Here is a 14795-nt window from a genome sequence, read left to right on the forward strand (position 1 = left end):
CCTTCCTCTCTTCTTGTCTACTTGATGGGTGAACACCTCAAAGTAGCCCTCTCTACAGCTCTCCAATGTACCATGGTCCTGATGGACCTCTATCTCTCCTCTCTCCAACTGCCCATCTCCAACCCTCCTCTACCTCCACCCACAACTCTTCCCTTTCACTCCTCTGTTTATTATTCATTAAGTTTCCCTTTGGAGCCAGAGAGAGTAAAAGCCCTAGGGTACCTGAGAGAGGGAGTGTGTGTGTGTGTGTGTGTGTGTGTGTGTGTGTGTGTGTGTGTGTGTGTGTGTGTGTGTGTGTGTGTGTGTGTGTGTGTGTGTGTGTGTGTGTGTGTGCGTGTGTGTGTGTGCGCACTTGCATGAGAAGGAGAGCAAGAAAACAGGGAGACAAGTATGACTGAGGGATGGAGAAATAGAGAGAAATATGTGGATGAATATGAAGGTTAACATATAAAGAGAGAAAGACAGAGGGATAGGAGAGACCGAGAGAGAGGGAAATAGGAGGGTAGGGTGAAAGACAAAGAGGGTGGTGCAAGCCTGACAGACATGCACTCAGCTCTAAACCGACCAATCAGAGATCTCCTCCTCCTGGAGCTGCTGCAGCCATAGAGCAGTAGTCAGGCTGGATTGGACGATGGCTTATACCATTCACACACACACTCCTTCAATCCTCTGCTCACACCCACAGTGAGAGAAAGAGGGAGAGAGAGAGAAAGAAAGTGGGCTCTCCGCTAGCCGAGCACTAAGCACTGCCCCAGAGAGACAGACGGTGGTAGAGAAAAAGGGAAAGAGGGAGCGAGAGAAAGAGAGAAAATGGTGAGGCAAGCACAGAAAGTCCTTCTCACTCATCCTCACGAACTGTCAGCTGTCATGCCTGTCAAAGGAAGTCCCACCAGGTATGGAAAAATTAAAGTACCATTTGTGCTTTGAGCTGTTTCTACAGAATATGTGCATGAGTGTTTGAATGTCTCTCTCTCTCTCTCTGTGTATGTGTATGTGTGAGAGAGACAAAGAAACGGAGCGAGGGGGTTTATCTCAGGTTATTTTTCGGTGCTAATGAGTGCACTTGCAGCTCGTTGGCTCTACCTCTGTCTCCTGTGGTGTGTACGTTGTAAGCCTCCCTCTCTCTCCCTCGCTGGAGTTATGGACTGCTGCTTCTGCCGCTGCTACAGCTGCTGTAGGGGTGTGAGTTAGGATAGCTGATGCATGAGCAGCACCACTGTAGCTGTAGCTTCAGACACAAATATAAATGCGCTGCAGGAAACGGGACTTCACTCATTGATTTCTTATCCTTTTATTAGCAGAGGTCTTTCTCCGTATCAGATTCCATCTCCCACTCTGAAATATAATTTAAAAAGAGAGGCAGACATGCCCTTATGTTGGAATGCTTTAGAAACACAACTCTTATAAATAAAAGGTGCAAGTTGGAACCAAATAAGGTTCTTGAGAGCAATGCCATAAAGGAACCATTTTAGGGTCTCTTAAGAACCATAAATGTGGTGGTTCTTTGAAGAACCATACAAAAAAATCTAATACCAGAAATGCCTCACCTCTCCAGGTCCGGAATTGATTAGACCTGCTGTAGGGCTCATAGTTTATAAGACACATCAGGCCTGCAAATTACATTATGCTGGTTTACAAAGTGATGTGTAATTCCTATTGGAATCCAGCCAGAGTGGGGAAATCCAACGTTTGGAATTTTTCTCCACACTCAACCTACATTCAAATTGACTGCCAAGGTTGAGAAGCCTACTATGTGAGACTACCCTAAACAGCTAAACTGGAACAACTATTTCTGTAACGGGTGCAATAAGTCCAGGTAACAGATTGGAATAGTTTTAGAAAAGTGTATGTTATTCATATTTGAGCAACATCAAATGGAATAATCAATTAATGTACAAGTAAAAAAATAAATATTGAAAGAAGCAATTCAAAAAAATCTACCTGTAATAGAGCATGCTGGGAAATATGATAATGATGGGCGTGGTTAAACTCTGGTTATTAACACCAACACTGGGGTTCTTTTACAGTTACACAATTGAGTGTTAATTCAACTCGTTTGTGTTAATTTAACTCTTGAATCTACACTAGAAATGTTACATTAAAAATGAACACTAGTTAACACTGACCAATTTGCTGTGTGCTTTGAAATTGACACATCTGCAGGCTTCCATACATTTCAAGAACCTTTTAGAATTCTGAAGAACTGTAGATGCCACGTGAAGAACCTCACACATAACTCAAAGGTTCTTTATCAGGCTAGAGTTCTCCAAAGAACCTTACGAGCTGAGGAAGAACCATTTAAGAACCTTTTTTCCCCCCCAGTGTATGTTAGGTAGTTGTACCTCGTCAGACTCTGCTCAGTTTTGCACTGTTGATATTGTGATTGTAATCTCTGTCTAGGAAGGTGTGCTCAGCAGAGGGAGGGGTGACGGTAAAATGGTTGGAGTGTGAGGGAATGTATGGAAGCACTGTTGTTGTTGTTTTTGTATCGTTGTAGGTTCTCTTGTGCTTTGACAACAGCTTTTGAACATAAAATCCTTGCCCAGCATAATAATGCATATACTGTACAGTATGTCAAACTGCTGTACCATATACAAGTCAGACTATTGCCATCATTTTTTGTATTAGGAAGTGAATATATTTTCTGTTCTGACTAGAGAGATCCAGACCGCTATTGTGGAGACATTTCACTGCATTACCTGGGCTGACTTTCAATCAACCGCTTTTAATTGCCGTCAACTTTGGTGAGAATTTTGACTGGTGCAGTTAGCATGGCTTTAGGAGTATTCTGTAGTGGCTCCCATCAGGAATCAACCAATATATGCCTTGATGCAACCTGGACATCCATTGCCAGTGTCCTGGACACAGATTAAGCCTAGTGCTTGTCTACAAAACACTTTAAATGAAGAATCTCCATTGAGCATTATTCTTAATCCAGTACAATAGGTTTAATCTGTGTCCAGAAGACAACCCATAAGGGATAATAGCAATCACATCATGACTTCTCATGATGTCTCTAAACTAGCTTCAGGGGATCTAGACTTTTTCTTCAGAAAATAAGAACACGGAACATGGATGAAAGTCTGATGTGAAGGCAGAATTATCCCTATCTCTTCATTCAGCCTAGATCAGTGGCTCTGTTTAATGAGATTCTCCGATATTTGTGTATACGTTTTAGCCAGTAGTTATAAGTGGTTCCCGAAAATTGTATACCACGTCACATATATCCACCACGTCATTGCTCTTACTCTTTTTCTCTGCTGTGTCCACTGAGCCATTGGGACAGCCTTGCAACCTCATTGGATAATGCTGGGCAGGCCTCTTTGGCTAGAACTCAAATTGCTAGGGGGCTCGCCCACGTGGGGAGAAATGTTGGGAAAATGGCGCAGCACAGCGGCAAGAAAACAGTTGCTTTCAAACTAGGGATTTTGTGGCTAATTGAGGTAAGACAGTAATTCTGATAACAGATTATGCATGTATGAACTACACATTGACACATCCAGCCCAAAGCGGGAGGTTTAAAAAAAACTTTCTTAGTCGCTAAAGAACCAGAGCATGTCTTTAATTATTTGTTTGAAGCACAGACCTTGGCTTCAATGTGATTGTCATTGGTGTAGACCGGGCAATGAACTGGTGTCTGCAGTTACCAGTATGTCTTTTAGTGGCTCAAGCTTGATTTCTCTAGAGGCATAACTGAAACCTAATGCCACGAATGGTTGCCGTGCGTCACCCAAGTGGGTACTACACTATGTTGGTGGATGAGGTGAGTTTCCCCCTAAAGGGCTTTGAGCACCTAGGTGAAAAAAGCACTATAAAAATCCAATAAATTATTATTATTAAATTATTATAAAGACTGAAGCACAATCCAAAGCTTTTCTCTGATACTGTATTGCATTAGAGGCCATACCAGCCATAGTGTTTGTATAGATTGATATTATAGCACCTGGTCCATACTTTTGGAATATATTTTGATTGTTTTTAATAATGCCTTATCTGAATACATAGTTAAAGTATGCCCGTTGAGGAAGACTCAACTGACATCCCCTAAAATATCACACCTAAGTGGCATTTGAAAGTGTCTGGACAGAACCTGGAGTCCATCCTTCGTCTCTCCTCATGAGACATTTTACAGTAACCTCTCGATAGCTTGTGGATGTTGACCAGGATCAATCCTGTAATACTGGCCTGATACGGATCGTATGTGACTCATAGTAGTCACTTCAGCCAAACTGAATCAGTCATCACTGGAGCACTTCCTATGGCAAATTCAATCCCTCCCTAGCTATTTGAGGAAATGAGTCAAACAATGGAAACACAAGTATTTACTATTCAAACAGCCTCATCAAAGTGTCATTAAAAACAATGAATCAGGCAACCATTTCCACCATCGTTTCCAAGCAGTGTTTGTGCCTCAAATGGCACCCCATCCCTATAGTGCATTAATTGACAGGAGCCCTATGGGTAGTGCACTATAAAGGGAATAGTTTGCCATTTCGTACCCATACAGTGTTTTCAGAGGCCATCATTCCAGCCTTTGTTGCTTGACGTGATGTCAGTTCAAACAACAGATCTTATTGATGCATAACGCAGACAGTGTTTGTAGAATGCTATTGAAAGCATACAGCTTTGGCTACAGACAAATTGAATATAACAGTTTAATTGGAGAGTGAAAGATTACGCATAAACATAAGGCATCATGTTTTTGGAGGGTTGGTATGTTGAGAAATGGCTGTGTTGGATGATAAATTAATAAAATAAGTGCACAATACTTGTACGACAGTGAAGAAAGAACGGTTTGTACTTTGTCCTTGTCGCTAACACTCACCAACCTCTCCAACCTTGCCAGATAAGACATGTCCTAGGCTATATCTAGGTTAGAAATAGATTTTAAAAACCACTCAACCCAAGGTTTCAAATAATATGTCGTGGCACTTAACACTAGAAAAGCCTTGTTGGACCCCCATCGGGCCAATGCCGCGTCTTTTGAACGTCAACATTCTAACAGTCTAATAATTACAATTCATATATGCTATTGGAAGACTAATCATTTGATTTCTGTTTATGAAGGTAACATTAGAATACCAAAGAAAATGTATTTCAATTAAAACAATAGCTTTCTTATTAGTTTATGTAACAGTACGTACACACAAAAAATCACTAAAACATCACAATTTTAAGTGTTAAAATCCATTAATTAAACACCATCACAAAGATCATTCATTATTATTTCATTAAGGTATTAAGGAACATTAAGAATTTCTGAAAATGCATTTCAAAAGAACAGAATGGCATATTTGGATTTTAAATATGTGACTGTGCTTTGAGTGTTGCCAATGTACGCGGAGAGTGCATGTTATTTGAAATAGAGCTCATGGGGTACATTTATGAGATGTTTGGCAAGGATGGGGTGATTTAGAAACTACAGAATCTCTTTCTGATTCTTTCGGATACTATATAGACATCAAAAAGTCAAACCTGCTTGTGACTCTAGGACAATTTTTTAAAGTAACTTTTTGGCACTCCGATTTTTTTCCCTTCCTCAATGTTCTATTCATTCTGTATCACTAAAGAGCTACAGTTTGCGCAATAGAAATGTAAAGGTAATTTCCGATTAAGCCGACTTGTGCAGCGTTTACCGCCAACGTGGGGAACATGAGATTTTTGGTTCCAACCGCAGTATTTAAGTGCGACGCAAAATACGTGAACGGATTATCTCTGCGTATATGGTTCCCACCGTGAAGCATGGAGGAAGAGGTATGATGGTGGGTGGGATCTTTGCTACTGACACTGATTTATTTAGAATTCAAAGCACACTTAACCATTTGGCATGTGAGTTCCAAATAAAATCAGCAGAAAAAGAAACATCCTCTCAATGTCAACTGCGTTTATTTTCAGCAAACTTAACATGTGTAAACATTTGTTTGAACATAACAAGATTCAACAACTGAGACATAAACTGACATGTGACTAACATAAATGGAATAATGTGTCCCTGAACAAAGGGAGGGTCAAAATCAAAAGTAACAGTTAGTATCTGGTGTGGCCACGAGCTGCATTAAGTACTGCAGTGCATCTCCTCCTAATGGACTGCACCAGATTTGCCAGTTCTTGCTGTGAGATGTTACCCCACTCTTCCACCAAGGCACCTGCAAGTTCCCGGACATTTCTGGGGGGAATGGCCCTAGCCCTCACTCTCTGAATCAACAGGTCCCAAACGTGCTCAATGTATTGAGATCCGGGCTCTTCGCTGGCCATGGCAGAACACTGACATTCCTGTCTTGCAGGTAATCACGTACAGAACGAGCAGTATGGCTGGTGGCATTGTCATGCTGGATGGTCATGTCAGGATGAGCCTGCAGGAAGGGTACCACATGAGGGAGGAGGATGTCTTCACTGTACTGCACAGCGTTGAGATTGTCTGCAATGACAACAAGCTCAGTCCGATTATGCTGTGACACACCGCCCCAGACCATGACGGACCCTCCATCTCACACAGATGAGCAGGGACCCTGGGCATCTTTCTTTTGATGTTTTTCATAGTCAGTAGAAAGGCCTCTTTATTGTCCTAAGTTTTCATAACTGTGACCTTAATTGCCTACCGTCTGTAAGCTGTTAGTGTCTTAACGACCATTCCACAGGTGCATGTTCATTCATTGTTTATGTTTCATTGAACAAGCATGGGAATCTGTGTTTAAACCCTTTACAATGAAGATCTGTGAAGTTATTTGGAGTTTTATGAATTATCTTTGAAAGACAGTCCTGAAAACGGGACATGTCCTGAAAAAGGGACATTTCTTTTTTGCCAAGTTTATCTGCCAAGTGTTTTATGCACGTGATGTCAGAATGCACTCACTGTTCCAAAATGTGATTATTACGCAACAGGACAGTTAATAACCTCTTGAAGCTAGGGGGCAGTATTTTGATATTTGGATAAATAATGTTCCCGAAGTAAACTGCCTATTTCTCAGGCCCAGATGCTAGAATATGCATATATTTGGCAAATTAGAATAGAAAACACTCTAAAGTTTCCAAAACTGTCAAAATATTGCCTGTGAGTATAACAGAACTGATATTGCAGGCGAAAACCTGAGGAAAATCCAACCAGGAAGTGCTGTTTTTCTGAAACTACTCTGTTCCATTGCAAGCCTATCCTCCATTTAAAGGGATATCAACCAGATTCCTTTCCCCATGGCTTCCACAGGGTGTGAACAGTCTTTAGACATAGTTTCAAGCTTTTATTCTGAAAAATTAGCGAGAATGATCACCTCGCGTCAGTGGACAGCCAGATGTCCTTAGATTTGTTCATGCGCGCGACACAGGAACGAGACCTATTCGTTCTCTCTTGTATTGAAAAGTTTACCGTCCGGTTGAAATATTATCGATTATTTATTTGAAAAACAACCTGAGGGTTGATTATAAAAAACGTTTGACATGTTTCTACGAACTTTACGGATACTATTTGGAATTTTTGTCTGCACGTCGTGACCTGCATGAGCCTGTGGATTACTCAACAAAATGCGCCAACAATAATGGAGGTTTTTGGATATAAAAATAATCTTTATCGAACAAAACAAACATTTATTGTGTAACTGGGAGTCTCATGAGTGCAAACATCCGAAGATCATCAAAGGTAAGCGATTAATTTGATTGGTCACCAAAGTCAGAAAAACAATCTACTTTGCTGGTAGCTGTTTGTAATGTTTTGTCTACTGAGCGCTATCCTCACAAACACGTGGTTTGCTTTTGCTGTAAAGCTTTTTTTCTAAATCTGACACGCCAGGTGGATTAACAATAAACTAAGCTGTGTTTTGGTATATTGCACTTGTAATTTCATGAAAATTCAATATTTTTAGTAATTTAATTTGAATTTGGCGCTCTGCAATTCAGCAGACTTTGACGAAAATGATCCCGCTAAAGGGATCGGTGCGCCAAGATTAACCTGTTTGGGCTGCAAGGGGCAGTATTGAGTAGCCAGATAAAAGGTGCCTATTTCAAACGGCCTTGTACTCAATTCTTGCTCGTACAATATGCATATTATTATTACTATTGGATAGAAAACACTATCTAGTTTCTAAAACCGTTTGAATTATTTCTCTGAGTGAAACAGAACTCATTCTGCAGCACACTTCCTGACCAGGAAGTGGAAAGTCTGAAATCGATGCTCTGTTCTTCTTCCTGCCTATAAATGGGCACGAGACCTATTAGTATACATGCACGTCATACACCTTCCCCTGGGTGTCAAGAGGCTGTGAGAAAAGAAATGAGGTGATTATCTTGGTCTGAGATGGAACACATCATCTTGGAATGACGTGTCCCCCATTTTCGGTACTCTGAAGAGCGCGAGGTGGACAGTGGGATTGCCTTTTGATTAGCTGCCGTTATAGGCGACTACTATATCCGGCTTTGATTTTATTTGATACATGTCACCATATCATCGTAAAGTATGTTTTTTCAATATAGTTTCATCAGATTATTGAACATTTTTCGGGAGTTTTGCCGTGTTCTGTTCTCTTCCGTTTGTTGACATGGAGAGCGCCGTGCCACTTGGCTAGTGTGCGTGCTAAATGAAGAGGGAAAGTTGCCGTTCTAAATCCAAACAACGATTGTTCTGGACAACGGACACCTTGTCCAACATTCTGATGGAAGATCAGCAAAAGTAAGAAACATTTTATGATGCTATTTCATATATCTGTCGTCGGCGCCCAAGTGTTTCTGGCTATTGTGGTAAGCTAATATAACGCGACATTTTTTTTTCGCTGTAAAACACTTAATAAATAGGAAATATTGGCTGGAATCACAAGATGCCTGTCTTTCATTTGCTGTACACTATGTATTTTTCAGAAATGTTTTATGATGAGTAATTAGGTATTTGACCTTGGTGCCTGTAATTATTATGGCTGCTTTCGGTGCAATTTCTGATTGTAGCTGCAATGTAAACTATGATTTATACCTGAAATATGCACATTTTTCTAACAAAACATATGCCATACAATAAATATGTTATCAGACTGTCATCTGATGAAGTTGTTTCTTGGTTAGTGGCTATTTATATCTTTATTTTGTTGAATTTGTGATAGCTACTGATAGAGTAAAAAACTGGTGGAGTAAAAAAAGTGGTGTCTTTTGCTAACGTGGTGAGCTAATAGATTTACATATTGTGTGTTCCCTGTAAAACATTTAAAAAATCGGACACGTTGGCTGGATTCACAAGATGTGTACCTTTCATATGCTGTATTGGACTTGTTAATGTGTGAAAGTTAAATATTTAAAAAAAATATATTTTGAATTTCGCGCCCTGCACTTGAAGTGGCTGTTGTCATAAGTGTACCGACGCCGGGCTGCAGTCACGCGCTGCCTGCTAATTATCTATAGGCTGTGTTTCAACTTGTCAATTTCAAAGTATTTTCTAACAACAAATTGATTTGAGGTGTGTTCTGCCTCCGCAATTATTCATATAGAAGTAGTCCATTTCAGCGTTGCGGAAAATTTATGTTTGAGTCTTTGCAGAGCTGGATAAACTTCTCTCTTCCGGGAGAACCCACCGCACTTCACTCATGTTTGCGCAGATCAAGTATGCATATATTTGCGCAGTCTTGCAAGAATTGTAACATTTTCTTGCTGGCGCTCGCTTTGCCTTCGTTGTTGTTTTCTTTACACATAATAACTTTGGACATGTGTGTGTTCATATCAAAGTAAGTTCCTTATTTTCTGCATATCGTATTGTCGTTTCTACTGTAGGCGCATACAGTATGTAGGTATATATGTATGTATGGAGCATAATATATGTACAGTTTTATTCACGTTTTCAATTACTGGTGACAAATAATGTATTCTGATTATTGCATATAATGGGCACCTATGATGTGTGTAAAATACTTTTTGAAGGTTGTACAGATTATAATGAGCTAAGCTATTTGCCAGCTATGTGTGGCGCCATGTTTGTTGACATTATACAATGCATTCTGGGTGTCACGTAATCTACCAGACCGAAGATGTTATAATGAGGTGGAGGAATGCTTCACTCATCTTTCGGGTAAACTTCCAAAAGGGAATGAAGGGAAGTGGATGATCATAGACGACACACACCCTTCAACATGCATACTATAAACAGACCAAACTAATATTGTCTCTTCTTATTATCTTTGGTTAATGCGAAAAAAACGAGCATGGCTGGGCGCACAAACTACCCATCGTTGGATTACTTTCGATTTCTAGAAAGTGTTTTACTCAATTATTTCGATCAATGGTGAGCTCACCCGAGCTGTGATTAATTATAAACAGTGATTGCTATTAGCTAATTCATATTGTAGTTTCTGTCAGCCGAGAGTTATAAAAATATGACTGCATGTGTTATGTCAAGCTTTCCTCAGTTAGCGCTAGGACAAATGTAGCCTACATCTTTCCAGTTTGGATGATTGTGTTATGCTGTAGCTACTTCTGTGAATGTCTTACCATTGCATCTAAAATAAACTGCTCACATTCTGAACATAACTTTGTTTGTGCAAAATGTTTCTGAAAAACTGTGTGGCCAGCTCAAATGCTGACTGTTGCATCATTCGAAACTGGACATTCTAAATACGCATTCTAATCACACCGGTTTGAGCGTACGCTACAGGGACCACTGTAGAATGATCACATCCACGTATTGGTACAGCATTCCGCAGCGATATGCTATCCCATCTGGTTTGCGCTTAGTTGGACTATCATTTGTTTTTCAACAGGACAATGACCAAAACAGGCTGTTTAAGGGCTATTTGACCAAGGACAGTGGCATCAGATGACCTGGCATCCACAATCACCCGACCTCCACCCAATTGAGATAGTTTGGGATAGGTTGGACCTCAGAGTGAAGGAAAAGCAGCCAACAAGTGCTCAGCATATGTGGGAACTCCTTCAAGACTGTTGGAAAAGCATTCCTCATGAACCTGGTAGAGAATGCCAAGAGTGTGCAAAGCTGTCATCTAGGCAAAGGGTGGCTACTTTGAAGAATAAAAAATATATTTGGATTTGTTTAACACTTTTTTGGGTCACTACATAATTCAATATGTGTTATTTAGTAGGTTTGATGTCTATTTTACAATGTAGAAAATAGTAAAAATAAAGAAAATGTTGAATGAGTAGGTGTGTCGACTTTTGACTGGTACACATATATATATATATATATGAATACTCAGTAGGGTCTGTAGAATTTAAAGTATACAGTGCATTCGGAAATTATTCAGACCCCTTTACTTTTACCACATTTTGTTACGTTACAGCCTCGTTCTAAAATGGATTACATAGTTTCCCCCCTCTACAATCTATACATAATACCCCACAATGACAAAGCAAAAACATGTTTTTAGCTTTTTTTGCAAGTGTATTAAAATTATAAAATGGAAATATAACATTTACAAAAGTATTAAGACCCTTTACTCAGTACTTTGTTGAAGCACCTTTGACAGTGATTACAGCCTTGAGTCTTGGGTATGACGCTACAAGCTTGGGAAGTTTATCTCATTCTTCTCTGCAGATCCTCTCAAGTTCTGTCAGGTTGGATGGGGAGCATCGCAGCACAGCTATTTTCAGGTCTCACCAGAGAACAATCGGGTTCAAGTCCGGGCTCTGGCTGGGCCACTCAAGGACATTCAGAGACTTGTCCTGAAGCTACTCCTGCGTTGTCTTGGCTGTGTGTTTTAGGTCATTGTCCTGTTGGAAGGTGAACCTTCAACCCAGTCTTAGGTCCTAAGTTTTCTGGAGCAGGTTTTCATCAAGGATATCTCTGTACTTTCCTCCATTCATTTTTCTCTCAAACCTAACTAGTCTCCCAGTCCCTTCCGCTGAAAAACATCAGCCACAGCATAATGCTGCCACCAACTATGCTTCATCGTAGGGATGGTGCCAGGTTTCCTCCAGACGTGCCGCTTGGCATTCAGGGCAAACAGTTCAATCTTAGTTTCATCAGACCAGAGAATCTTGTTTCTCATGGTCTGAGAGTCCTCTTTGTGCCTTTTGGGAAACTCCAAGAGGGCTGTTATGTGCCTTTTACGGAGGAGGGGCTTCCGTCTGGTCACTCTACCAGTGTTGTAGAGATGCTTGTCCTTCTGGAAAGTTCTCCCATCTCCACAGAGGTACTCAGAATCTTGGTCACCTCTCTGACCAAGGCCATTCTCCCCCGATTGCTCAGTTTATCCGGGCAGCCATCTCTAGGAAGAGTCTTAGTGGTTCCAAACTTCTTCCATTTAAGATTGATGGAGGCCATTGTGTTTTCTTGTGGTCCTTAAATGCTGCAGAAATGTGTTGGTACACTTTCCCAGATCTGTGCCTCGACCAATCCTGTATCGGCGCTCTACAGACAATCCCTCAACCTCATGACTTGGTTTATGCTCTGGCATGCACTGTCAACTGTGGGACCTTCTGTCGACAGGTGTGTGCCTTTCCAAATCATATCCAATCAATTGAATTTACCACAGGTGGACTCCAATCAAGTTGTCAAAACAACTCAAGTTGATCTCAACTCAAGTATGGTCAATGGAAATAGGATGCACCTGAGCTCAATTTCGAGTCTCACAGCAAATACTTTTATAAATAAGGCATTTCTGTTTTTTTTGTGATAAATTTGCAAACATTTCTAAAAACATTTTTTGCTTTGTCATTATGGGGTATTGTGTGTAGATTGATGAGGGAAAAAAATGTAATCCATAAATTGGGTACAGTTACGCTAATAGTGTCTCCAGTGTGAGTGAGCATGTTCTTTCCTCTTACGTGTTGCGCAGTAGAACTTGAAGATGATGTATGTTGCTAAATATTGGTGTTCATTGTTTGTTTGTCTCTTCGGAATGTATAATGTTAGCAAAGCATTTATCAGGCTTGTTTGAAACCATAAGCAAATGAATTGGTTTCTTGCTTATCATAATAATCAATGCTTTGTAGCATCGTAAGCCCATCTTACTGTACGACATGTCAATTTGAAATTCGATATCTGTCAATATGATACTAGTTATACATCAAAATAAAGGAATTAAACATCAAGCACTGATGAGACACAGAGCAGGCAGTCAAAATGTAGCCTGAATAGAATATCAAAGATATAGACACATTTAGCCTACAAACATACAGTCTTAGAACACGCATATTGTTATTGTTCTCCAGCTGTGATATGTACTGTACATCTACTGGTTTAGCGGGTTCTTACTTTGTGAATGAGTGAGTTTCAAAACACAGATTTAACAAGAAGAGAGGATATGGAGTTTCTCCTCCCCATTTCATTCTATATCTGTGTCGGAGGGACTTGTGGTAAAACTGAGATAAGTATGTTCTGCTGTGGGTTGTCTAACTTCAGTTTCTCATGTAATAATAATGATTTCAAAAGGTTGTTTCTGAACAATGCATGGTCAGTCAGCAAGAGCTGGCAAATTGATTTCTTACATAATTTCTTCATTTTTCTCCATCCTTTTGTCTCTCCATAGGAAACACAACTGGGGCAGTGAAATCATTATGTTTTTCCATTTCCAGATCACCTTCAGTCACAGTCTAACAAATGGCATCCTAATGATTTTAATCAGCATGCCAGAGGTCAGTGATAACCCTGTGATGAAGGCTGATTATGTTTTGGTGTATTTATTAAAGGGGCAATCAGCAGTTGCTCCATACATATTTGGATTTCAAAATGAATGATATGTACCCGTTGATTCTTGATGAATATAACATATAAATGTCTCATGAGCTGTCATACCCCATCCGAACCCAAAATATAAGCTTGTTTTATTACAATGTTTATAAACGGAGTAAATGTAAACACACACTGTACAGCCTCAAAACATGGTTAAACCTAGGGCTCTATTCAATCCGTATCGCGGAAGTTCAGCTTTTTAGCACAATTGACAATAAAAGACTATATGCCCGCAGTCAAGGAGACTGAATTCACGGTAAAAGCTGCATATGTCAGGTCAATCTGAAAATACCCTTACATTTCTTGCACACAATCTGTAATGCTTCAGCAATACAGATTGAAAAGAGCCTAGAGGCAGGGAAAATAATAGGAGTGCCAAAAAGCTACTCTTTAAAATTGTCAAAAGCAGGGATGGGCAAGAATTACAAAATACCATAAAGATCAATGTATCAAAATAAACAACACATTATTTTGTAATGTATTTAATTAAAATATATTTTTGTATTTTATAATACAAAAATACATCGGCAAGTAGCCGGCACGAACACCAACAACATGCTCAGTCACGGTTACAGAAACGTTTTACTTGCTATGACTGTGATATGTTTTTCTACCTTATTTGAGCAAGTCAATCCAGATAAGAGTGTCTGCTAACAGACCAAAATGTAAATGTATATTTGAAAATGAACATACCAACGTAAAAGACAATACTGTGCAGCCGTCTTCATCGACCTGGCCAAGGCTTTCGACTCTGTCAATCACCGCATTCTTATCGGCAGACTCAATAGCCTTGATTTCTCAAATGGCTGCCTCGCCTGGTTCACCAACTACTTCTCAGATAGAATTCAGTGTGTCAAATTGGAGATCATGTTGTCCTGACCTCTGGCAGTCTCTATGGCGAGGCACAGGGTTCAATTCTCGGGCCGACTCTTGTCTCTGTATATATCAATGATGTCGCTCTTGCTGCTGGTGATTCTCTGATCCACCTCTACGCAGACGACACCATTCTGTATACATCTGGCCTTTCTTTGGACACTGTGTTAACAAACCTCCAAACAAGCTTCAATGCCATACAACTCTTCTTCCGTTGGCTCCAACTGCTCTTAAATGCTAGTAAAACTAAATGCATGCTCTTCAACCGATC

At 40.1% G+C, this 14795-nt stretch overlaps 1 protein-coding gene across 2 annotated transcripts in view; it reads left to right on the plus strand.

The window, feature by feature from the left end:
• Positions 1-14795, plus strand: part of LOC129822824 (cadherin-18-like) — a 388426-nt gene that overhangs the window by 158576 nt on the left and 215055 nt on the right. Inside the window, exon 1 of one of the 2 annotated variants that reach the window (XM_055881257.1) lies at positions 665-893. The exons of the other annotated variant lie outside the window; for it this stretch is intronic. The gene's annotated coding sequence lies outside the window, so the exon portion shown is untranslated. Of the gene's footprint in view, positions 1-664; positions 894-14795 lie in introns of those variants that run through there. 2 annotated transcript variants of the gene reach the window in all.

This window comes from Salvelinus fontinalis, chromosome 25 (genome assembly GCF_029448725.1).
Source record: "Salvelinus fontinalis isolate EN_2023a chromosome 25, ASM2944872v1, whole genome shotgun sequence".
In the NCBI taxonomy this organism is placed as follows: Eukaryota; Metazoa; Chordata; class Actinopteri; order Salmoniformes; family Salmonidae; genus Salvelinus; species Salvelinus fontinalis.